The following is a 24,827-nucleotide window of genomic DNA, read 5'->3' as shown; positions in this document are numbered from 1 at the left end:
TTAATAGCAGTACCATACACCTAGGGCTCCTAGCGTTTTTAGCGCATGCGCTGGATTAGTGCACCTATAGCGCGCGCTAGCTGAAAAATTACCGCCTGCTTAAAAAAAGGTGGTAGCGGCTAGCGCGCGGGGCAATTTAGGAGCCCCTAGCAATGTCCATCTATTTTAAATCAAATATTTTTATATGTTTTTGCAGATTCTTCAGAAATGTCTCCATATGCAAAAACATATGGGCATTGTTGGGAGACAGCAGACTTGAGAGAGACTTGGGTGTGCTGGTGGATGCATCACTGAAGCCATCTGCACAGTGCGCAGCAGCCTCGAAAAAAGCCAACAGGATGCTGGGCATCATAAAGAGGGGCATAACAACCAGGACGCGGGAAGTCATCATGCCATTGTATCGAGCGATGGTGCGTCCACATCTGGAATACTGCGTTCAGTATTGGTCGCCGCACCTCAAGAAGGACATGGCGGTACTTGAGAGAGTCCAAAGGAGAGCAACGAAACTGGTAAAGGGGCTGGAACACTGCCCATACACCGAGAGATTAGATAGGCTGGGGCTCTTCTCTCTGGAAAAAAGGAGACTCAGGGGAGATATGATAGAGACCTTCAAGATCATGAGGGGCATAGAGAGGGTGGATAGGGACAGATTCTTCAGACTGAAGGGGACAACAAGTACGAGGGGGCATTCGGAGAAACTGAAGGGAGATAGGTTCAAAACAAATGCAAGGAAGTTTTTTTTCACCCAAAGGGTCGTGGACACATGGAATGCGCTACCGGAAGAAGTGATCAGGCAGAGTACGGTACAGGGATTCAAACAGGGATTGGACGGATTCCTGAGGGATAAAGGGATCGTGGGATACTGAGAGAGATGCTGGGATGTAACACAGGTATAGAAAGCTAACCAGGTAATAAGTATAGTAACCCAATAGGTCGTGCATGTGCAAGACCGGAGGGTTAGGACTACGATGGGAAGATAGGACTTAAATGAGAAAACAAGGTGGCAAGGGAGCCCCTTCTGGTGATGCAGACAGGTCGTGACCTGTTTGGGCCGCCGCGCGAGCGGACTGCCGGGCGGGATGGACCTATGGTCTGACCCGGCGGAGGCACTGCTTATGTTCTTATGTTCTTATACAAAAAAATGTAATTTAAATAGATGGACATCACTAGGTGTATGATAGTGACAATTTAGTGGTGGTGATTAAGTTAATGAACACGGCTTTAGAGATATGTGTTAATAGCAGTGCATGGGCTTTTCCTCCAGAAACTTATCCAAACCTTTTTTAAACCCAGCTACACTAACTGCTTAGAACATAAACCCAGTAGCCCGTTCTCACAGTGGCCAATCTAAGTCACTAGTACCTGCTTTTAACCACATCCTCTTGCTAATGTATTAGCTGTCTGTCAATGGGAAGATTTACTGATAACCTGAACTCTGGAATGTATCAAAGTCTTGTCCCAACCATGTTACGACTCTAAAAGACCCTATAATTAAAATGTATTAGATTTTGCAGTCATTGCCAGGATTGTAGCCAGACACCCAGTCTTGGGTAGGCTTGGATTCAGATCAGGTGAGCGGATCTCTCCTTCTCCCACTCAGGTGATCCAGCTCCCACCTTCAGCACTCCGGTGTCTCAAGTCGCCCCTCTCCCGCCTTGGCGATCCGGCTCCTCGGTGTCTCAAGCTGCCTCTCTCCTTCCTGGGTGATCCACCCACTCCAGTGGTTTCAAGCCCAGCGCTGCATACCTTTTAGAGAACCGATCTTCACCAGCAGCAAGAGGCGTGACCGATATACACTGCTCGCGCTGACCCCACGGCCTTCCTTCTGATGTACTCTGACTATGCAGAACAGGAAGTCGTGTCAGCAGGAAAGCTATGGGACTGGCGTGAGCAGTATACATCAGTCATGTTGCTCACTGCCGGTGAAGATCGGCTCTCTGAAAGGTACATGACTGAAGAGATTTTGAGAGTTTTTAGCTGGTGGGGCTTGGGGACTCCCATCAGCTAATGTAAATATGCTGCTATTGGATGGGCCTGAGGCCAATGTGGGTGGGCCTGGGCCCACCTGTTGCTATGCCACTGGTTACCACAGCGTAGCACAGCAATTTAATGTACAGTAACTACAAACCTAATGTGGCATCTACTGGGGGAAGGAGCATGTCCCTGTACTATTCCTGTGTTAAAATGTCATTCAGTGTGATTCCTGGGTCCAGTTAGTACAGACACTCTTAGTGTCTCCTATTTAAGAGGCACTAAATGGGGCCCACACTGACTACAGAAATGACAGTGTACAGCATGTATCGTGCACAACTTGCAGGATGCCTTCCATTCTCATTCTCCACCCGCACTCCGCCTAGTTAATGTCCTCTGCCACAAAATACAATCAATGCACACTTTAGCACATATTAAACAGTAGAAATATTATGCGCTGGCTATTATCACATGCTAAACTGCACATAATTCTGTAAAACGGTGCCAACGCAGGCCCACCCATAGGTATAAAGCTTATACAGAATTATGGTTATGGTTACAATTTATTTACTTCTGTCCTCTCTCAAATGACAATAGAGTGGTTTACAATAAAAGCATTAAAAAACACACACTGACACACAACGGGAAATGAATGCTAATAATGATAGAAAAGGCAGAAAAGACCAAACAAGAAAGATTTTTAGTGCCAGCTGTGGCAGTAACAGCTCCGATCTGTAGAGAGTTGCGCAGGCACAGAAATCCCACCCATCCCAGCCCGTCCCCGTCAGGATCCTCTCCGTCCTCACCCATCCCCGCCAGGATCCTCTCCGTCCCCACCAGGATCCTTTCCGTCCCCACCCATCCCCACAAGGAATTACCTCCATCCCCGCCCGTCCCCATAAAAAGCAGCAATTACTTCTGACAGGATCATCAATTCCACAGTTTCTTTTGTCTTTGCGCTGCTGTTTTCCTTGTGGAATCTTTTTGTCATGATAGGGTGGGGATGGGTGGGACTGGGCAGGCCTGGGGGCGGGTCTAGGGGTCCAGATTTTCCAGACAGAAAATCTGGTAACCCTAGCTACATGTCCTCTTTTTCCAGATGCAAAATCTGGTAAATTTTCCTTTCTAATGTGATGGATAGAGTTTGTAAGTGCCGATTAGCTTTTTATATGCCACAGCACACCAGAACTGATGAAACAGACAACATCCTGACCTGGCCCACTTAGAGCAGCTAAGTCCTGTATGATTTTCCTTATATATACTGGCATTTATTTTTCCAGCTCACTGCAGTGAGGCCTTATGTCCCAGAATCCCAGATTAGAGAATGACACGGTGACAAAATTCATCACCGTTCCCGTCCCCACGGATAACCGCGGAAATAATCCCATGTCATTTTCTAGTGTCTATTTCAACCTCGGTCCTTCTACACCAGCATTCTTCAAAGCAAAGCTTGCGGGTCAGTGGCTGTGGCCATTCATACTCTGATTCTTATGTGAGCCAAGGATAATGAAGCCATTGTGACATCACTGATGTGATTGGCTCTTAGGCACTGGTGGAATGAGGCATTATGACATCACAATATCTGCTCTGGATACTAGAGACTGTCATTCTGTAGTGTCTGTTTCAACCTCAGTCCTTCTACACCAGCATTCTTCAAAGCAATGGTCAGTTGTTGTGGCCATTCATACTCTGATTCTTCCCTCTCTCCTTAAAGAATGACATGAAGATGGTTTCTCGTGGTTATCCGCGGGGACGGGAACGGTGATGAATTTTGTCACCGTGTCATACTCTATCCCAGATGTCCCACAGTATCTAAAGAGTTTCTGAAAGCTGACTGCCTCAAACCCACCTGTTCAAAGGATTGGCTCAAAAGGAAATTAGATGTCTGCAAATTATCCAGAATGCCTCAATCAAACTTATTATGAAAGCTAAAAAATTTGATCATGTCACACCCTTATTTAAAAAAGCATATTGGCTTCCAGTTGCTCATCGTATAATGTACAAATTATGCCTGCTCACTTTTAAGTCTTTGACATTTAAACCCCCAGCATTTATTTATAAAGTTTTAATCCCTTATACTTCATCTAGATTATTGAGGTCACATGACCAACATTTATTGGTCATCCCCTCCCTAAAAATTATTAACACGGGGCGGCAGTCCATTTTTTCAGTCACGGCTCCTCAATCCTGGAATGCCCTTCCAATTTATCTAAGAGAGGAAAAGAATTTCGAAAAATTTAAGAGCAAACTCAAGAGTCTTCTTTTTAAAGATGCATTCAATGATTAAATGAATCGCTTATGGCTCTTAATCCATTTTGGATTTTTTAAAATAGTTTTCATTTCCCTTTCCTATTGTTTTTAACCCTAATTGTTTTTCTTTATAACCAGATTGTATTTCATTCCTAGTTTTCCCTGTTTTTGATTGTATGTGCAAGTTGACTTATTAATATGTTTTAGTAGATTTAGCACTTGTCAGTTATGTTTGTCTTCCTTAACTTTGTAACTTTGATCATCGCTTAGAATTCGGAATAGGCGATTAATCAAATTTTATCAAATAAACTTGAAACTTGAAACTCCTGTCGGCAGGATTAATCTAGAGAAATGGAGAGGAGAAAAGTAGGTTTTAGTCTCGGCTACAGTGAATCAAATCTGTTGCAAATAAATGTGTACGTGCACGCTTACTCAGAGATTTAAGAAAAAAATGTCTCATGAATAGAAAACAGTCTTTTTGTTTTAAGGTTTCCAAACAGGTTACGAGCTTTGCATAATTTAGAGATTAGAAATGAAGGATTTGAGACGTGGTTGCCATAGATCAGACTCCACAGAAGGAGCTTGGCTCACTGCCACAGTCTGAGAGGTTCAACATACACCAGTCAGCACTGCCACGTCCCTGCATGCAGGAGAACAGGTGGGGAGGGGGGGAGGGGCATCACAGGAGCCCACTAGAGCAGTGGTTCCCAACCCTGTCCTGGAGGAACACCAGGCCAATTGGGTTTTCAGGCTAGCCCTAATGAATATGCATGAAGCAAATTTGCATGCCTATCACTTCCATCATATGCAAATCTCTCTCATGCATATTCATTAGGGCTAGCCTGAAAACCCGATTGGCCTGGTGTTCCTCCAGGACAGGGTTGGGAATCACTGCACTAGAGTATGTGAGGGCCAGGTGTTGACTATTTTGATCCCTGTTTTTGAGTGACAAACTGAAAAAAGAACATCCCGGGTAATTCATTGAGCACCTGGAACAGTGGCGTACCTAGCATATGTTGAAATTAATCCAATATAGTGGAACACCAATAGTGTGTATAATGCAATTTTAAGTCAAGGGAAAAAAGACCTCAAAATACCCCACGAATGCAATCAATAAGTCACAATCATATTGGGGTTGGGTATCATCATAGGTCAAAAACCCTTGAATGTTTAATCTATAATCTTATTTTTATGTGATGATTTTATATTATTTTCATGATTAACTTTTTGTTATATCTACTTTCTTCTTATCAATGAGCTTTCAAAAAACCAGCAATTATATATTAAAAATTTTTTAACTGGCTTATCCAAAGAATATCAATAAGCACTTATCTTGGTAACCCGACGGAGGCCCGGTCCGTTTCACACCATAAGGCTTCTTCAAGGGTTATGATAGGGCTTAATAATTCACCAGTGGAAATTCAAAATGGCTCATTGCGCTCATTGCTCGTTCTGGAATCTTTTCTTTCTCTTTGGGATTCTGGAATCTTGCTATTCTTTGGGACTCTGTATGGAATGTTGCTACTCTTTGGGTACTAGTGACCTGGATTGGCCACCGTGAGAATGGGCTACTGGGCTTGATGGACCTTTGGTCTGACCCAGTAAGGCTATTCTTATGTTCTTATGTTCTAATAAATAAAGTCACTGCACAGATTGTCCTTTTGCTTTGTTGCTACGTTGGTTTGCCTTGGAGGTCAGCATTGATCGTGATCCAGTTCATGCTGAGACCAAACATGACATGCAGGGGCTGTACTGTAATTAGAGCAACTGAACTGGCTGGTGATTTTTTCTTTCTTTTTTTTTTTTAAGTGGGGCGGTATCAGTCCCACTGATGAGGTTTGCAGAAATTGAAAGAGAAGCAGTGGATGGAAAACTGGAAGTGGCACAAGTGCCTGTCTCACTATAGTTGCATTCTTCCTGCAGTTCTTTGGCCCCTCCTGGCTCCCGTAGGCAGCCCCCCTTTCATGCTGCTGCCACAGTAGAACCCATGCCAACCTTCCTGATAAGGCAAGTTGGACAATATCCACACATCACACACTGATTTGGTGAAAACAAGAGCTAGTGTTGATCCCCAGGTCCCCCCCATCCCCAGCTGATGACCTACAGGAGCCACACATGAGTAAAAGTGCTGGCTGAGGCCCCCTGGCCCCACCAGCTGAAGCTATGGTTTCTTATCCTGTGTGCCCCTTAGCTGCCGCTGCAGCTCGCTCTCTACCTCTATCTGCCGCTGAGTGCTCCGCCTGCTGTGCAATCAGCAGCAGACTTGAGAGGGAAGAATGGAGAGATTTAATGAGTAAGATTTAACGAGCTAGTGAGGAAGAGAGTGGGTGGAAAGAGAGCAAAGGGGCTGAGTGAGGGGAGAAGAGCTCCGCGGAGGGTAAAGTGGAAGAGAGTTTTCAGGGTGTCATATGAGGGTGCGAGGAAAGGGGATTGGGATTTTTTATACCGACTTTCTGCGGTCGCAATACAGTGCATATTTTGGACCTGGGGCAAAGGAGGGTTACGTGATTTGCACAGTTACAAGGAGCTGCGGTGGGAATTGAATCCTGTTCCCCGGGTTCTTGGGCTGCTTCACTAAATGTGGGGGGTGAATGAGTTGGAGAGTTCATGAAGAAGTGTGCAGAGCCAGAGGGGGAGGAGGGATGGTACAGGGGAGTGATGAGTAAGGTGAATATGCGTGTGTGTTGGTTGAGGGGGGAGCGAGTAGGAGAGTAGGATTGTAGGATGGAAATTTGATGGAGTATGAGCAAGTGTGAGGGAGGAGAGTAAGGTGGGGGGAAGAGGCTGAAATGCTGTGGAGGGGCGGGGAAAATGGAGCAAGTGCTTCAGGGCAAATATGTTGGTGGCAGGTGGACTGGAAAGGAAAGGCTGCATTCGAGTGTGGGTTATCCTATAACACCTCCCCCTCCCTGCATCCCTCCGCACATGCACAAACCTCCTCACATACTCTCACCTCACTTCCAAAACATCCTTTGCCACATCTCTAGACTTGTTTAATGTAGTGAGCTGTAAAGGGATACGTCCCAGGCCCGGCTGCACTAAAGTGTCGGATCGTCTAACGATCATCACTAAAACAGTTTGGCTGCTTTACTTTGCTGATCCTAAGTTCTAAATCTCTCATCGCGTGGTTTTCCATGCATTCGTACATTCTCTGATTCTGCCATGCAAACAACCTCATTATTATTAAAATGAGGTCATCAATATTAAAATCAGCCATACGATTGATGGCATAACATCGCAAAGGCATGCACAAAATTTTGCGATGGTTAAGAACAACCCGAAAAACCCAAGTCTAGAAACTGTGTTACCGACAGGTCTACCATATTTTTTCTTTTTTTTTTTTTTTCCTATGGGCACAATCACAATATCTGCCCCATAAAAAAAGTTGAGCTACCCCTCTCTGATGACAGCCCCCAGATAACCCCTGGAACAAAAATGCCCCCCCCCCCATGAAGGCCCCCTGACAATCCCTCCTGCCACTGTGAATCCCCCCATGCTATGAACTGCATCTTTCCCACCCCAAAACTTGAAAAAAAAAAAAAAATCAGCAGGAGGGATGCCCACTCCCTCCTGCCACCAAGTGTCTCCTCCTATGGAAACAAACCCTCACATGCCTGGATCCCTCTCTTATTCCCCACTCCCTCCTGCCTCAGCCCCCAAGCCCCCTGGCTCCCCCCACACCTACCTCTGTACCTCTTTCCTGAAGAAAACAGCAGGAGGGATGCCCAGTCCCTCCTGCCCGCAGGCCTGCCTCTTCCAAATGGCAGGCCTTCCCCTTTCTGGTGCATCCTGGGATGCACGGGGATGGGGCTAAGGCCCTGATTGGCTCAGACGCCCAAAGCCCTCCCATTCAGGTGTTCGGGGCTTTTTTTTTTATGGCACAGATGTTGTGCATGTGCCCCATAAAAAAAAGGTTGAGGTCCCCCCCCCCCCGATTATGGTCCCCCTGACAACCCCCAGAACAAAAATAAAGAGAGGCAGAAGGGATGCCCAAGGGAGGGGTCTTGGGCATCTGAACCAATCAAGACCTTAGGCTCCTCCCAGTGTATCCTAGGATGCACCGGGTGGGGAGCCTAAGGCCTTGATTGGCTCAGATGCCCCTAAGCGTCTGAGCTAATCTGGGCTATCTCCCACAATCTGAATATCGGTCTCCTGGTGTCTGGTGGCATCCCTAGGGTCAGGGCAGGATTAATTCGTCGAGGGCCCCTAGGCACACAAGTAAACTGGGCCCCCAGCCCCGCCCCACCCCACCTTGCGCCCAGGCAGAAACAGGAAGCTGTGTCAGAAGGAAGCTTTGGGCAAGCAGCACCACTTGCACAATTACAGTTCCCGTTGCCTTTCTTACCCGCATTGCTTGCTTGTCTTACTTTCTGTTGACGAGGGGGGGGGGGGCTGCGTTGCCGATCAGGGGGGGCACGTGTTGCCGATTGATGTTGGAGGGGCCCATCGCTGTTTGGAAAAAACAATGTTGATTCCCTCCTTCATCGGGCCTCTCTGACAATTTCGGGCCCTAGGCACGTGCCTACTTGGCCTATTAGTTAATCCTGCCCTGCTTAAGGATACTATATTTAACAACAGACAAACTTGGACGAATGGCCCTGCTCCATTCTGCCCCAGCCTCGCCTAGTTCTGCCCCCAGATCCATCCCATTCGGCCTCCAGAACTGCCCCCTAAAAGCCTTATCTCTTTTTTTTTTTAACCACCAGGCTGCATGTGACATCATCCACGCATGCTTATTGAAGGCCCTCCAGACACAGCCGGAACTCAGGGCTTTATAAAACCCCGACAAATTGACAGATTTTAGAAAGTCCATCCAGGAACCCGGACAGTCCTCTAAAAAGAGCACATGTCCAGGTTTTCCTGGACATCTGGAAACCCTAAACATCCCTCTCGGACATGATCAACCCTCATCTTATCCTTCTCTAGTTATGTTGGTCTACTTTTAAAGATAATATATAGAAATTAAATGGAAAAAAAAAACATAAAAGAAATAAGATAATATCTTTTTTTTTATTAGCTTTTGAAGGTAACTCTTCTTCAGCCATAAGTTTTCTTTTCCAAGCCGAAACATGGGCCGTGTTGGGTCCAATGAAAAAGGACAAATTGTACTTGTTTTAAGAGTTTGAGTATGTTTAATAAAGCACAGGTGTTCTAAAGGTCGATGTGCACATTACCTTCCTCACTTGCTTTTGTTTTCTAACTATTAGTATATGAGTACAGAGAAACATAAAATCATTCCAATAGCAGTCTCACGGGAAGAGGGAAGATGTGAGAGTAAGGTGAGAGACAGGGAGGGCTGGATGGGTGAGAGACAGAGATATGGATTGGTGATAAGAAGGTAATAAAGCAGAATAATTTAATGGTTAGCAATGTGATAGAAAACCAATATCTTTGTAAAGTCTGTCCAGTGGGTGTCAAAATATTTTATCATTTTGATTTCAAAGGTCATGCATTCCTGGATTGTCTCAAAGTTTCCTTTTAGTAATCTCACCATAAAATTGATGCAGTGTTCTGTTTTTTTCAAGTGTTGTCCGACCAAGGATGGCATTGCAATATTTGTTTATGGCCAATCAGGGACTTCCTTAGACTCCTCCCTAAGGAAGTCCTTGATTGGCTGAGGCGCCCCAGGCCCCTCCCAGGACGTGGCCTAAGGCCCTATTGCATAGCGGCCTGGGAGAGCAGCAGGAGCAGGAGGATTTTGCACTTCCTCCTTCTCCCGAAGATTTGATATCATGGAGGTCTAAGGATCAGGAAGGACCGGGCACCCTCCTGCTCCCAACTATTTTAAAGGTACGAGGAGGGAGGGAGGTGGGTGTAGGCAGGCCGGCCTGCCCGACCAGGGGTGGGAGGCATATGGAGCAGGAGGGACTGAGCACCCCTCCTGCTCCCAACATTTTGATGCTGAGGGTGGGCTATGCCGGGAAGGGGGTGAGGGTGAAGGTCGTGCTGGTTGGGGTGGTGGTGCAGTGGGTCGGTCGGGAGTGAGACCCTCGCAATTTTTGGTTCGGTGAGGGAGAGGGGAAGGTGCACTTGTCAGGAGAAGGAGGGGGGGGTTAATTTTTTTAAATCGGGCTGATATTTTGCGAGGCTGCTTCTCCTGTCACTACTGTCAGGGCTCAATCCGATCCATGCAGTCAGTTGGGGTCTTGCCTCCGATCGCCCCCATTTGCATGCAGATGGTTGGCAAATTGGTCAGCCTGCCTTCAATCGCCCAAGGATCGGATACAGATCGGAGGGTTAGTGAATCTAGCCCAAAGAGTTTTACTTGCATAGAGAATGACATGGGGTTCAGAATTTGTCCCCCATCTCCACGGTTAAAAGTGAGAAACCATCCCCATGTCATTCTTTAAGGAAAGAAGGTGGAATCAGAGGATGAATGGGCACAAGCACTGACCCTCGAGCCTTACATTGAAGAATGCTGGTATAGAAGGACTGAGGTTGAGATTGACATTAAAGAATGACAGTCTCTGGTATCCAGAGCAGATATTGTGATATTCACCAATGCCTAAGAGCCAGCCTCATCAGTGATGTCACAATGGTTTTATTATCCTGTACTTGGCTCACATAAGAATCAGAGTATGAATGGGCACAGCCAATGACCCTCAAACCTTGCATTGAAGAATGCTGGTATAGAAGGAGTGAGGTTGAAGCAGACATCAAAGAATGACACGGGATGGTTTCCCATGGTTATCAGTGGGGATGGGGATGGGAATAAATTCTGTCCCCTTGTCATTTTCTAGTTTTCAACCCAGTCCTCAGGACATACCCATTCAGTCAGGTTTTCAGGATCTCCACAATGAAAAAGCATGAACTAGATTTGCATAGTAATAGTGCGTTTGACCTGGTAGATCATGCTATCTTAATTGACTGTTTAGAATGTATAGGAATTTCGGGAAATGTCCTGAACTGGCTAAGAAGTTTTTTGAGTAGTAGATCGTATCAAGTGTTTAAGGAAGATAAATTTTCCTCTTGTTGGGTAAACTCATGCGGGGTTCCTCAAGGCTCACCTTTATCTCCAACTCTGTTTAATATTTACCTAGCTTCATTCGGTAACCTTTTGCAAAGCTTAAATCTTAGGTTCTATATGTATGCTGATGATATCACTATAGTCGTTTCGTTTATGTGTCTGACAATAGAGTTAACAAATTCTATAGCAACCATCTTAAAAAAGATCGAATTGTGGATGATTGATTTCAAATTGAAATTGAATCCTGAAAAGACTAAATTCTTTTTAGCCAATCCTACTGACAAGATTAAAAAATCAATGATACATTTTAATGGCCTGGACTATCCTATAGAACAGTCCATAAAAATACTAGGAGTGACTTTAGATCGGCATCTTACTTTAGAACAGCATACAGATTTGTTACTCAGGAAATGTTTCTCAGTTCTCTGGAAACTACGAACAATTAAGATATATTTTGATACAGTTTCCTTTCGTCTGTTGGTTCAGTCATCGATACTGAGTATTATTGACTATTGCAATATAATTTACTTGGGTGCCTATAAGAAAATTATCAAAAAACTAACAGTGGTTCAAAACACTGCTGTTCGATTGATTTTTGGTTTGAGAAAATAGGAACATGTTACTTCCTATTATCAAAAATGACATTGGTTACTGATAGAGGCCAGAAATTTATTCAAATTTTCATGTATCTGCTTCAAAATCAATTTTCGGTATGTCTCCAGGTTACCTTGTTTCCCATTTCTCCTTAAATTACTCAAACAAGCCTACACGTAAAGTCCAGTTATTTACATACTCTCCTGTCATATTATGTCGTTTTAAGATATTTTTAGAGAGAACTTTCGCTTTTCAGGCAGCTAAATTGAATACCTGGTTTGGCAAAATTATGCTAGAAGTTCCATCTTACTATAATTTTAGAAAATTACTAAAAACACAACTATTTGATAAATTTGTAACTTAAGTGTTCTAATGTTAATGCTTTTAATCTATAGGCATTATGTATCTTCTAGAAATAGCTTTTCTTGTATTGTAATTTGCCTGGATGTTCAGCCTTATCTTGCTGTGAACCGCCTAGAACCTTTTACTGATTTGGCGGTATACAAGAAATAAATTATTATTATTATATTTAGAAAAAGGAAGGCAGACAAAGACCACGTGGTATATCTAGTCTGCCTAATCATGTCGTCTACTATTCCCCTCCTCTCCTTTAGAGACCTAATTTATTTATTCAATTTTCTATACTGTTCTCCCAGGGGAGCTCAGAATGGTTTACATCAGGGGTGTCCAACCTTTTGGCTTCCCTGGGCCGCATTGGATGAAAATCAATTTTCTGGGGCCGCACAAACACTAACACTACCTGATGAGCAAAAATAAGGATGAGCAGGTCCCAAATTTGCAATCACTAATATAGAAGATGTACATATCTAATAATAAACCTTCATCAAAGAGACACTGTGGAGAGGAACCCAAAAAAGCAGTAATACTTACCCTGACTGAGTGATCCTCCACGTGCACCACTGACAGTGGAAACAGCCATAGGCTTCCCCATCCCTGATTCTCTCATTCACTTCTATTACAGCTACGGTGAGCCTCTTCAGAGCGGGGATGCTGAATCAGCTGTCAGCGGCACACGTGGAGGATAATTTAATCAGGGTAAATATTACTGCTTTTTTGGGCCTCTCACTTAGGCTGCCTCAAAATGAACATCTCCCTTGTTGTAGCTAGTAGGGATCCCCCAAACCTCACCAACTGACAGCCACCTCCTCCCCCTCCAACTTCCCAAGTTCTGCAGCTGGCAGCAATATTGCAGAGCTGCTACCTTCCCTCCTCCCTGCCCCCTCCCCCCCTTGGCATGCATGAAAGTAGTGGCAGCTTGAGGATATTGCCATTGGCTGCAAAGCTTGGAGATTTTGAGTTGCCAGACTGGAGGGAGATGTCTTCAGTTGGCAGGGCTTGGGAATCCTCACTAGCTCAAGTATTTATAAATTGCACTCAGGCAGGGAGAAATTTTGGTGCCCATCCACTAATTTTGGGCTCCAGTCCCTCCCCCAAATCAGCTGTATATGACTATGCCACTGAATACAAAAATAATTGTGATGCACATATCCCAAAGCTAACATATTCCAGTTAATACATTCAAAATAAAACAATTTTTTCTACCTTGTTGTATGGATGTTTTGTTTTTCCATCATCTTGGTCCCAGTTTCTCTTTCTGCTTTTTCTCTATCTTCAACTAATTCTCTTTCCAGTGTCTGCTGTCCATTTTTTTCTCCTCTTCTCTCATTCCATTTCCTTCTTATGCCTGTCTCCAACGTATTGATTTTTCCCTTTCAGCTTTCTTAACTTTTTTTCTTTTCTTTTTTGCCTCTGTCCACTCAAATCTTGCCTTCTTTCTCATCCTTCTTCTTTTTAAATGTTCAGCTACCTCTTAATTCTCCATCTTCTCTCAGTCCCTAACTCTCCCATTTCCCATCTCACTCCTTTCCCAGCCTCCTATTTCCTGCTATATCTACTCCCCATTACCACATTTCTACCACTGTACTCACTGTTCTCTTATTCCCTTTTGACCTCATCTACATGGCTCACCACTTTAAGAATCCTCCTCCCTTTCTCCTCTGGTCAGGCTATAATTCCCTGTCCCTTTCTTTCCATCTCCTAGCATCTTCTTATCCCAGCTCTCTTCCCTCCTGCCCTCCTATGGGTCCATCTCTGCTCCTCTTTCCCCATGGTCCAACATTTTGCTCCCTCTCTTTTCTGTTTTTCTTCTTCCCTCCCCCCTTGATGCTGAACAATGAAATGGAGGGGGAAAAAGAGAGATGCTGCATCTCTCTGCCTTCCATCCACAGGCCTAACATTTCTCCCTCCCTCCCTTCCATCCTGAGATCCAACTTCTCTCCCTTTCTCTTTCCAACTGCCTCTATCCCATCTCTCCCCCTGCCTGCCTTCCCCAGATCCACCATTTCTCCCCTTCTCTTCCCAACAGTTTTCCCTTCAAGTATCTCTTTCCCTCTTCCTCCACACCACCCTAGGTCCAACTTCTCTCCCTTCAGACTATTGCCCACCACCTCTTTCTGTCCTGTTTCTGGCCATATAAGCTCTCTCTCCACATCCAATCTAGCACTTCTTTTAATACCCTCCCTCTCTGTACTTAAAAAAAAACAGTCCTGGAGGCTTCCTCAGCCCAGTATGTTCTGCGCTCATGCGATCATGCATCTCTACCTCACTCTGCTCCCACGACCATGTCCAATAATTCTCTCTCTCCCTCCCTCCTCTCTCTGCAACTCCCCAGGTGCACCATCTCTTTCCCTATCTTAGACACCCAAATCTCCCTTTCTGTTCTCTCCCTCACCTCAGCATCTCTTTCCCTCACTCCCTCCATTCTTCCATCTTATGGCTCATGCTCCCCTCTCTCTTTCCCTTTATTCTGAGTCCTAAGTTTATGCCCTTCCTTCCTTCCTTCATTTGTCCTGTTTGTGCTTCCTCCCTCTCAAGTCCCAACACGTCCTTATCTCTCCCTACTACCCTTCTGAGCTGCGGGTGTTTAAATTCTTGCCATATCCCTCCTCCGTTTTGCTGCAGTGTTCGCTGAAAGTCATGGGCAGTGGCTCCTACATGCCTCTTGCGGCTGATCTGGAAGCCTTCTCAACTGACGTCGCACTTAGGAGCCGCTATCCGTGGCTTTCAGCGAACACTGCAGCAAGACGGAGGAGGGAGCTGGCAAGAATGTAAACAGCTGGGGGCAGCAGAGGAAAATGCTGTATCGCTCTTGAGCGGGGCCGCACAAAATACCTCATGGGGCTGCATGCGACCCATGGGCCGCGGATGGACACCCCTGGTTTACATGAATTTATTCAGGTGATCAAGCATTTTTCCTGTCTGTCCTGGTGGGCTCACAATCTATCTAATATACCTGGGGCGATGGAGGTAATTAAGTGATTTTCCCAGGGTCTCAAGTAGCAGTGTGGGTTTGAACCCACAACCTTAGTGTGCTGTGGCTGTAGCTTTAACCACGGTGCCACCCTCTACCCATGCTTTCTTGAATTCAGATATATTTTTTCATCTCTACTACTTCCACCAGGAGGCTGTTCTATGCATCCACCACCCTTTCAGTGAAAAAGTATTTTCTGTAGTTACTTCCGAGTCTGTCCCCTTTCACCTTCAACGCTGCAGCCTGCCCTAACAATGGCATTACCCAGATTGGCAGAGAAATGTGTAAAGTTCCCTTCCTGATTCAAGCTGATGTGAACTGTGATGATGACATGTTTTAGAGTGATACAGACAGCGTGTGCCATCTTTATACCACAACAAATTAGAAACAATATGTCTGTATCCAACTGCAGTGCCGAGATCCAGTGCAGCTCAACTAGTTACAAAGCCGAGACTCAACAGCTGTGCCAAGGTCATTTTCCAAACTGAATTAGGGCCTAACAAGATGGAGTCAAATAACAATTTCATTAGCGGCGCACATGATTTTGGTTAATTAATGATCTCCAAGAGCGAATCTGGAAAGAGACACATGAGCTGGTGTATACAGCCCCCACAGACTGGCAGCGGACATGCAGGAAAATCAGTCCACAAACAGCCTCCGGAGAAAGGAGTGCAGCCAAGGCACTGATTAAAACAACCATTTATTGGAGAAACGGAAAGAAAAGAGAAAGGAAGACAGCATGGTACACAAAAAGAGCCAATGAGAGAAAAGATTAAGAAGCGAAAAGCTTAAAAATAAAAGAGAGAAAGAGAAAGGAGTCAGAAAGTGTTTCCCTCTTTTTGCAACCTCTCATGCGGTTCAGGTCCAGTGAAATGCGTCAACTCTTTTGCAATGCTGAAGCCACAGTTTAATGTTCTTCCAGAGTCTTAGGCAGTGATTGACCTGCATTTTTTTTTAGTATTTTTTCTGGACACATTCTTCCTTGTATGAGGGGGGTGCTGAAAAGGTCTCGGCCCAACCAACCAAGTTCCTAAATTCTGAGCATTATTTTGCCACTGTAGCTGAAAAAGAGTTGAGATTGTGATGTCATAGTGCCTCATTCCACCAATAAGAGCCAACCTCATCAGTGATGTCACAATGGCTTCATTGTCCTATACTTGGCTCACTTTTATTACATATGAGGGGGTGCTGAAAAGTTCTCAGCCCAACCAACCAACTTCCTAAACTCTGAGCATTATTTTGCCACTGTAGCTCAAAAGAGTGTTATCATAGCGAAAAGAGTATTATCTTAAGTTTCATTAAGTGCCAATTTGCAGAATAAACTTCTATGTTTTCAACATTGTTTCAGATCATTGAACAATATCCATGTCATTCTCTTCTTGGTTGAGTTGAGAACATTTCAACACCTTAAGCACATAAGCACATAAGCATTGCCTCTGCCGAGTCAGACCATAGGTCCATCATGCCCAGCAGTCCGCTCCCGCGGCGGCTCCCCAGGTCAATGACCTGTAGTGATCTACTACTCAAGAGCATTTTGTCTTGTATAGTAACCCTCTAATTGTACCCCTGGATTCCCTTACCCTTTAGGAACTCGTCCAATCCCTTTTTGAAACCCAAAACTGTTTTCTGCTCAACTACCCCCTCTGGAAGCGCATTCCAGGTGTCCACCACCCTCTGGGTGAAGAACTTCCTAGCATTTGTTCTGAACCTATCTCCCTTCAATTTTTTTTGAGTGTCCTCTAGTTTTTGTTGCCCCCGCCAGTCTGAAGAATCTGTCTCTCTCTACCTTCACTATACCCTTCATGATCTTATAAGTTTCTATCATATCCCCTCTAAGTCTCCGCTTTTCCAGGGAAAAGAGCCCCAACTTCTCCAGCCTCTCAGCATACGAGAGGTTTTCCATGCCCTTTATCATTTTTGTTGCTCTTCTCTGGACCCTCTCGAGTATCGCCATATCTTTCTTTAGGTAAGGCGACCAGTACTGGACGCAGTACTCCAGATGCGGTCGCACCATTGCCCTGTACAGCGGGAGGATAACTTCCTTGGTTCTGGTAGTGATACCTTTTTTGATAATGCCCAACATTCTGTTCGCCTTTTTTGAGGCCGCTGTGCATTGTGCTGCCGGTTTCATTGTTTTTATCCACCAAAACCCCCAAGTCCTTTTCTAGGTTGCCTTTTCCCAATGTCATCCCCCCCATCGTGTAGTTGTACATCAAGTTCCCTTTCCCTATGTGTATAACTTTACATTTCTCCACATTAAAACTCATCTGCCATTTATCTGCCCACTCACTCAGTTTGTCCAGGTCCCTTTGAAGTTTTTTACATTCCTCTACAGATCTAACCTTACCGGAGAGTTTTGTGTCATCCGCAAATTTTATAACTTCACACTTTGTCCCTGTTTCCAAGTCATTAATAAATATATTGAATAGCAGCGGTCCCAGCACTGACCCTTGTGGGATGCCACTTGTGACCCCTTTCCAGTCAGAATAGTGTCCCTTTACTCCTACCCTCTGTTTCCTTTTTGCCAGCCAGTTTTTGATCCATCTGTGTATGTCCCCTTCCACCCCGTGGTTCCACAGTTTCCTTAGAAGGCGCTCATGAGGTACCTTGTCGAAGGCTTTCTGGAAGTCTAGGTATACTATATCTACGGGGTCACCTTTGCCCAAATGTCCGCTTATCCCCTCGAAGAAGTGCAGTAGGTTTGTTTGGCAGGATCTTCCAGTACAGAAACCATGCTGGCTTGTTCTCATCAGCTTATTTTTTTCTATGTGCTCACTGATACTGTTCTTGATCAATGATTCTGCCATCTTCCCCGGAACTGAGGTCAAGCTGACCGGTCTATAATTCCCCGGGTCGCCTCTGGTTCCCTTCTTGAAAATAGGTGTAACATTTGCTATCCTCCAGTCTTCCGGTATTATCCCTGTTTTCAGGGATAGGTTACAAATCTGCTGCAGTAACTTCACTATTTCATTTCTAAGTTCTCTTAGTATTCTTGGGTTAATTCTGTCCGGGCCCGGCGATTTGTCAGTTTTTAGCCTATCTATCTGTTTGAGTACGTCTTCGAGGCTTACCTCCATGCACGATAATTTTTCCTCTTGGTCCCCCTTGAAGAATTTTTCCGGTTCCGGAACATTGGATGTGTCCTCTTTTGTGAAGACCGACGAGAAGAACGTGTTTAATCTGTCCGCCACTTCCTTTTCCTCCTTTACCACTCCTTTCCTATCCCCCTCATCCAGGAGTCCCACCTCCTCCCTCGCCGGCTGTTTCCCTTTCACATATCGAAAGAAAGGGTTAAAGTTCCGTGCCTCCTTTGCAAGTTTCTCTTCATATTCTCTCTTTGCTGTTCTGACTACGCGGTGGCATTCTTTTTGGTGCTTCCTGTGCTTTTTCCAATTTTCCTCAGTTTTATCCTTTTTCCATGTCCTGAAGGATTTTTTCTTATCTCCTACCACCTTCTTAACTTCTCTTGTTAACCATGCTGGGTCCTTTGCTTGATTCTTTCTGCCCCCTTTTCTAAATCTGGGTATATACCGGCTTTGCGCCTCGTTCACCGTGTCCTTAAAAAAGGTCCAGGCTTGGTCCACCGTCAGTGCCTTTCTGGTGCTGTTCTTGAGTTTTCTCTTTACCATGTGTCTCATGGCATCATAGTTCCCTTTCTTGAAGTTGAACGTTGTTACAGTGGTACTCCTCCCCTTTGGCATACTTAGTTCCACTTTGAATTGGATCGTGCTGTGGTCACTGTTCCCTAAAGGTCCCGCTATTTCCACTTCTTGGGCTAATGTTTTCTTCCTTCAAAGAGGATGCATGTTACTCATGCTTAGAAGAATGAAACTTTTGAACTATATACACAGACACCTCTGAAGATGCTGCCATAGTTATTCTGCTTTGTGTCTGCCATTCACATTCTTACCATTAAAGTGTGGCAAAATCCCATGGTCCAAGAAGTCAAAAGTCACCAACAAAACCAAAATAGTTAACCAACAATCCACCCCATCTGTTCAAACCCATCTGCAATATAAGTGAGAACCTCCAAAGCAGTCCCTTGCCCTGGACATAACCCCATCTGATAAGGATCCAATATATTTTGTTCCTGGATCCAGTCCTGAAATTGGGTCACTAAGACCCAAATTCTGCTACCGGCGCCTAATGTTAGGCACCTATTTTGGAGGCGTCAATCTAGATAGGAGCCCATCTAAATTGATTAACAAGCTCAATTAAGCTTTTTAATCAGCAATAATTTAAACGTGGGCGCCTATCAAGGAAGAGTGATTCTGCAATAAGGCGCCTCTACAAATTTAGGTGGCCTTGAAAAAAAAAAATGGCGCTATGCACGTTAGGCGTGGGCATGGCTACATGTCAGGCGCCTTATTGCAGAATCGCTGCTCTCTAGTGTGCTTAGGCGCTCATATCGGCTTGAACAGTGCCTAATTCGGCTTCTTATAGAATGAGCACTTATAGAATTTGCCCATATGTGTACTGCCTATTCAGTATGTTTACTCAAAAATGGCAAGATAGCTATTAGCCAATATGACCTACAACTGGCTACTCAAAAATACACTTCTTCCCTTGACCCTCAATGAGAGTGCGGAGAACCAAATTCCCCAAACCCTCTAACAAAATGCCCCGACCCCCCCACTCTCTCAAGACTCAAATGCTTTGTGCTTCACCCTATGTCTGACCATACCATGTTTTCCCATACAATGTTCCTCCACACTCTGCCATACTATTCGCCATCTTTGTCCTACTGCACTTTAATATACGTTACTTACTATATACCAATGTCCCGCAAGACACTAAACTCAGCGCCGTGGCTGGAGGGCATCTGGGAATGCACGCAACGATGTCACACGCATACGTGATGTCATGTTGACATCCATGCATGCCCTTAGGCACACCCCCTGAGCCTGCAATTACTAGGCCGGTGCTGGAGGAGGGGTATCGACACTGGCTGACTGCCCACAGGACATGACTCTTGCCATGAGAGGCACGTCCTGTAAGAAGTCAAATGGCGACGACACCTCTCCTCCTTGCTGATGTCTCGCAGCACACTTGGAATCTCGCTGCAGCACTCAGTTTGCAATACACTATATTTACCATACTACATTTGCCCATGCTGCAATCTCTCATACCATGTCTGCCACACAATGTTTGCTATTCCATGTCTTCCATGCTATGCTTCATCATGCACGTTTGCCTTACCCTTTCTGCCAAGTCGTGTCATACTATGTTGGTGAACCGTCAAAAGCGTGCCAGACATTGGCGCACCGACAATCACGTCCCGACATTTGCACGCAGGACAAATGCACGCTGCCGTCCTGACTGCTATCAGGCCTTCCCGTTTGCACTCTGAGGGGGTGTGTATGGGAGGGAATGCCCCACTTCACTTACGACTCCTTGCGTTCCCGTTGAGGATGGGTCTGGGGGGAACTCCCTCCCCCTGTACACTTAAAACTTGCGCTCTCCTCCCTAAGCCCGGCTTTTCTGCTCTGAGGGGGGGGTGAGGGGAAACCCATACACACACACTATAATCGCGCTCTCATTCGGGAGATGCTGACGCCGTCTCAATTTTAACATTGCCGCAACCCCCTCCCCCCATTACACTTACAATTGCACCCCGAAAATCCTGCTCCCTTCATTTGACAGAGTGGAATTGTCAGGGCACAACTGTCCTATGTGTACCATGTTAGTCATGTTTTTTTTTTTTTTCCCATGCTTTGTTAACTATGTCTGCCATCTCTGTCAGACAATGCTTGCCATGCTATCTCCTACCATACTATATCTGAGAGTGTAACACAGGGATTATAGCTGCAGCCCCAGCACCCTGAGGTTGTGGGTTCACTTCAGACCCACACTGCTCCTTGTGACCCTGCACCTGTCACTTAGGGGCAAATTCTATAAGAAGTGCCCAAAAGTTGGGCACCATACTAGGCACCGTTCAGCATGATTCAAGTAAAATTAGGCGCTGTTTAGTGAATCACGCTGAGCGGCGCCTATTTTGAAGATGCCAAATCAATAGGCCAGCTCTAGGCACCCCTAAAGTTTAGGCGGCCATGCGAGCGCTTAAGCACGCTTAAGAGCAGTGATTCTGTAACAAGGTGCCTAACATGAAGCCATGCCCACTCCTAACAAGCATAGCGCCTAATTTTTTTTTAAGGCCACCTAAATTTTTAGAGGCGCTTTGTTACAGAATCGCTCTTTCTTGATAGGCGCCTAAGTTTAAATTATTGCCGATTAAAAATTGAGCTTGTTATTCAATTTAGATAGGCGCCTATCTAGTTGGGCTCCTCCGGAATAGGTGCCTAACATTAGGTACCGGTTACAGAATTTGGGTCTTAATCCCCCCCCCCCCCCCAACATTGCCTTAGGTCCATTAGATTGTGAGCCCAGTGGGACAGACAGGGAAAAGTGCCTGAGTACCTGAATAAATTTATGTAAACTGTTCTGAGCTTCCCTGGGAGAACGGTATAGAAAATTGAATAAATAAGTAAAATATATTTATTTTCAGTGGCAGATATACATAAAGGTAGAAATTCAATAAATGGTGCTATAAGATTCAACATTCAACATTCTATGAAGGGTGCTCTGCGATGAACACTTTATAGAGTAGCATTCAGTGCCAAATTCCACGCTCAATTCTGGGCGTGAGGACTTACACCAGTTGAAACCTGGTGTAAATCCTTGCTCACAAGTTGGGCGCAGGTTCAAGCTATTCTGTAGGACTGCGCACATCTTTTTTTTGAATGCCCCTGACCCGCCCATGCCTCTCTTGAGTTGCAGGCGATCCAATTTATGTGCCTATTGTTATAGAATAACGCACAGCCAGATCGACATCTGAATCATAATAAGTGCCAATTAAGCTCTTAACTCTGGTAAGTAAATCCTTGGAACCCATTAGGTAATTATTGCGGGTGCCGATCTAGGATTCATGCCCGATTTTGAGAGCACAAATTTAGCTGACCTTTATAGAATCCTAACTACCACATTGACCCCTCCTCCCCCACACACACACATATAACTTGGAATAACCAGGTACAGTGTTTCCCTACGAATTTGTGATTTGTGGACTAAATCATTTGCAGTCTGCTCCTACCACCTCTTCCTGTAGTAAAGTCGGGCTACACCAATCAGGAGCTGCGTGTCAAAGCAGCTCCTGATTGGTGTAGCCCGACTTTATTGCAGGAAGAGGCAGTCGGAGCAGACCGCAAGTGATTTCCTTCACCTGCCGGAGCTCCAGATGCCATCTCCTGCCTCCCCTGCCTTTTGACATGCAAAAACCACATTTGCGGTTTTTCAAAATTCGCGGGGGTTCCTGGAACGGAACCCTTGTGAATTTCGGGGGAGTGCTGTACACGTTTAGAAACTCTAACTTATTGGTTGCACTGAAAGTAAGTTCTTCATCTGAACTTGCCCCACCCAATTCACACTTCTATTCCAGAAGGATAAATTTACCATTTTACATACAGACCAGCCAAATTTATTTGTAGAACAGTTGTGGATTTTTTAAAAATAGTATTTATGCAGTCATGGCTGCTGCTGACCACATAAATGCTTTTGCATATCTACCTGACTGTATCTAGATTGGAATATTCAGAGAATGATTATCCTGATCAGTGGTATAGTATGGGGGGGGGGGGCAGTCCGGGTGCCATCTTGGTGGGGGCATCGGAACCCATCCTCCTCTCCATGCCCCCCCCCCCCCCGCAATCCTTCCCTTAGGTTTGAGTCACAGCTTCAGGATGCTGAGACTGTAGATTTAACCACTGGTGCCTAATGATGCCTAACTCCAAAGTGGGCGTGTTGAGGGGCAGAGAAGGGCTTAGGAGCCATTAGATGCAATTCTATGAAGTACTTAGGTACTATAATGTAGGCTTTTAAAACCCTGGCCTACATTTTAGGTGCCTATTTTAGTTAGGCATGATTCTGTAACAGGTGCCTAACGTTAGGCGCCTATCTTTTTAGGCACCCAATTAAGAATCTGTTCCTTAATTCCTACCTATGAACTATTGTCACTATTTATGAGACATAAGAGGTAGTGAAATAACACATAAGCACAAACAGGTATATATTTTAAGGGAAGGGGATGAGGACTGAAAACCCACCTTTTTTATATAGCTTTCAACCCTTAACCCTACTCCTCTGCCCTCCAACCCAGCCAGCTGATTAACCGATCCCCTTAACTGTATCCATGACATTCAGTTCAGTCTTTGGGAAGCTGGGCTGAGATTGTGATGTCACAAAGCCTCATTCCACCGATAAGAGCCAACCTCATCAGTGATGTCACAATGGCTCGATTGTCCTGTTCTCCCCTCTGCCCTCCAACCCAGCCGGCTGATTAACCGTTCCCCTTAACTGCATCCATGCCTTCTTGTTTGTCTGTCTTGCCTGTTTAGGTTGTAAGCTCTTTCAAGCAGGGACAGTTCTCTTACTCTTTGTGACTCTGCACAGCACTGCGTGCGTCTTGTAGCACTATAGAAATAATTAATAGTAGTAGTATACCGCCTTTTGGTGGCTTTGAAGTTCAAAGCTGACATTGGAGGATGAAATGACTTGTCCAGGGCCACAAAGTGCAGCACTGGGATTTGATCTCACAACCTCTGGGTGCCGAGGCAGCAGCTCTACCAGCAAGCCATACTGATGCGTGCTGTACTGCCTGCAGTTCTCCTGTTGTAAGCTCCATCATCATCTTTCAATGCAATGATGGAACCACAAGAAAGATTTCTGTAACAGTGAATTCAAGAATGAGTAATCTTTGAGGTAAAGCAATATGTGGGGAGAAAAGACTATGAATAACCATTTGTGTGCAACATGGGAATTAATGCACTTGGGCCATGTTGCATGTTGCATTTCCCATGTCCCAGCCTCATCCCACCCCAGAAACTAGAGTCAGGGTCCTAAAACCATATATCACTGAGGGCAATGAATGCCCCCACCCTAGTTTCAGCTATGGATGTGTGTCTAATGTCCTAGCAGTTCTTGCAGGGTTGATGGGACGGCACAAAGGTATCGACTGAGGTGTCAGATGGCACTTACAACTTGAATACTGTGTGCAGTTCCGGTCGCCATATCTCAAAAAAAATATAGTAGAATTAGTAAAATATAGTAGTATTATTGAGATGGCATGGGGAAATCTGTTTTACCACTTGGGATCTACATAGGTAAGAACATAAGAACTGCCTCTGCTGGGCCAGACCAGTGGTCCATCGTGCCCTGCAGTCCGCTCTTACGGTGGCCCCTAGGTCAAAGACCAGTGCCCTAACTGAGACCAGCCCTACCTGCATATGTTCTGGTTCAGTAGGAACTTGTCTGACTTTGTCTTGAATCCCTGGAGGGTGTTTTCTCCTATAACAGCCTCTGGAACAGCATTCCAGTTTTCCACCACTCTGGGTGAAGAAGAACTTCCTTACGTTTGTACGGAATCTATCCCCTTTTAACTGTAGAGAGTGCCCTCTTGTTCTCCCTACCTTGGAGAGGGTGAACAACCTGTCTTTATCTACTAAGTCTATTCCCTTCATTATCTTGAATGTTTTGATCATGTCCCCTCTCAGTCTCCTCTTTTCAAGGGAGAAGAGGCCTAGTTTCTCTAACCTCTCGCTGTACGGCAACTTCTCCAGACCCTTTCGAGTAGTACCGTGTCCTTCTTCATGTACGGCAACCAGTGCTGGTCGCAGTATTCCAGGTGAGGTGTACCATGGCCCGGTACAGAGGCATGATAAC

The sequence above is a fragment of the Geotrypetes seraphini genome, chromosome 6 (assembly GCF_902459505.1).
Source record: "Geotrypetes seraphini chromosome 6, aGeoSer1.1, whole genome shotgun sequence".
In the NCBI taxonomy this organism is placed as follows: Eukaryota; Metazoa; Chordata; class Amphibia; order Gymnophiona; family Dermophiidae; genus Geotrypetes; species Geotrypetes seraphini.
This window is presented reverse-complemented; position numbering follows the sequence as displayed.